Here is a 2,631-nt window from a genome sequence, read left to right as displayed (position 1 = left end):
CAGAGTTAGCATACTTCATCTATACTACACACTTCATCTGTACTACACACTTCATCTGTACTACACACTTCATCTGTACTACACACTTCATCTGTACTTCATCTGTACTACACACTTCATCTGTACTGCACACTTCATCTGTACTTCATCTGCACTACACACTACATCTGTACTGCATACTTCATCTGTACTACACACTTCATCTGTAGGCTACTTCATCTGTACTACACACTTCATCTGTACTACACACTTCATCTGTACTACACACTTCATCTGTACTTCATCTGTACTACACACTTCATCTGTACTTCATCTGTACTACACACTTCATCTGTACTGCATACTTCATCTGTACTACACACTTCATCTGTACTACACACTTCATCTGTACTACACACTTCATCTGTACTTCATCTGTACTACACACTACATCTGTACTGCACACTTCATCTGTACTACACACTTCATCTGTACTTCATCTGCACTACACACTACATCTGTACTACACACTACATCTGTACTACACACTACATCTGCACTACACACTTCATCTGTACTACACACTTCATCTGCACTACACACTTCATCTGCACTACACACTTCATCTGCACTACACACTTCATCTGTACTACACACTTCATCTGCACTACACACTTCATCTGTACTTCATCTGCACTACACACTTCATCTGTACTTCATCTGCACTACACACTTCATCTGTACACACTACATCTGTAATCTGCTACACACTTAATCTAAACTACACACTTCATCTGTACTACACACTTCATCTGTACTTCATCTGCACTACACACTACATCTGTACTACACACTTCATCTAAACTACACACTTCATCTGTACTACACACTACATCTGTACACACTACATCTGTACTTCATCTGCACTACACACTACATCTGTACTACACACTTCATCTGTACTACACACTACATCTGTACTACACACTACATCTGTACACACTACATCTGTACTTCATCTGCACTACACACTACATCTGTACACACTACATCTGTACACACTACATCTGTACTTCATCTGCACTACACACTACATCTGTACTACACACTTCATCTAAACTACACACTTCATCTGTACTACACACTACATCTGTACTACACACTACATCTGTACACACTACATCTGTACTTCATCTGCACTACACACTACATCTGTACACACTACATCTGTACACACTACATCTGTACTTCATCTGCACTACACACTACATCTGTACTACACACTTCATCTAAACTACACACTTCATCTGTACTACACACTACATCTGTACACACTACATCTGTACTTCATCTGCACTACACACTACATCTGTACTACACACTTCATCTGTACTACACACTACATCTGTACACACTACATCTGTACTTCATCTAAACTACACACTTCATCTGTACTACACACTTCATCTGTACTTCATCTGCACTACACACTTCATCTGTACTTCATCTGCACTACACACTACATCTGTACTACACACTTCATCTAAACTACACACTTCATCTGTACTACACACTTCATCTGTACTTCATCTGCACTACACACTACATCTGTACTACACACTTCATCTAAACTACACACTTCATCTGTACACACTTCATCTGTACTACACACTTCATCTGTACTACACACTTCATCTGTACTTCATCTGCACTACACACTACATCTGTACTACACACTTCATCTAAACTACACACTTCATCTACTTCATCTGTACTTCACCCTTAATCCATAATACACACCTAAAAGTACTACATACTTAACGCTGTTTACATTGATCAGGAGTGACGTCACTACACGTCCACCCAGCTATGAAACTATCGATAGTGCCACTGGATACTTTACAGCTCCAATAATACATCCATACTGAGGTAATTATAGACACATATTGTATTTATTAACTGTAAACATGTTAACACATACAATGTGACGCGATAGTCCGCGAGTTTATAAAGAATTAACAGTGATTTATGTTATCAGGAACACACACATGTATATCTAGTCAGTGCATATGGATAAGAATAATAGCAGAGGCTTCTGTGAGGCGAATGTACAGACTGACCGTGTCTCGCGCTGAGCTCCTGGTGGTGTTTTCAACACACACTTCAACAGTGTTCACTGTAATGTACAGCTCGATGTAAAACTGAGGTAAATGCGGCTGTGATGCGCTCGCCCTCGCGCTGTTGTGTTGATATGCTGACCGACGGCTCAGACGTGACGTCATCGCGCACAAGTCACGTGACACGCGCGTCGACTCCACAGACGCGAACACTTTGACAATTATTTTACACACACAAAAAAAATTATTTACACAAACTACCGAGTTCATAATACACATAATTTAATCTTTATTGAATTACAGCTGCTGTCGGGATGGATCCTCTGTTCAGCCAATGGCAGAGCGGAATGACACACGTGACTGGTCACGTTGACGCTCATGACGGGAGTTTGTTTACGATCATCATCTGTGAGACCTTACATTATAAACACATTCAAAAAAGCACTGATTTCAGAACAGCCTGGGCTTTGAATCATAGTGATTCATTCATAATAATATGTTTGCAATCTGACTGTAAATGTAACTATTCTGGCGT

General features: G+C 40.0%; 1 protein-coding gene across 2 annotated transcripts in view; it reads right to left on the bottom strand.

Moving 5' to 3' along the window:
• Window positions 1-2,260, bottom strand: part of sidt2 (SID1 transmembrane family, member 2) — a 49,768-nt gene extending 47,508 nt beyond the window's left edge. For both annotated transcript variants that reach the window (XM_079886529.1, XM_079886530.1), the window contains exon 1: window positions 2,100-2,260. The gene's annotated coding sequence lies outside the window, so the exon portion shown is untranslated. The remainder of the gene's footprint in view (window positions 1-2,099) is intronic.
• Between the last annotated feature and the right edge of the window lie 371 nt (window positions 2,261-2,631).

Source organism: Squalius cephalus (genome assembly GCF_949319135.1).
Source record: "Squalius cephalus genome assembly, chromosome: 11".
Classification (NCBI taxonomy): domain Eukaryota; kingdom Metazoa; phylum Chordata; class Actinopteri; order Cypriniformes; family Leuciscidae; genus Squalius; species Squalius cephalus.
Note: the sequence above shows the minus strand (reverse complement) of the source record. Positions and strands in the feature narration are given on the sequence as shown.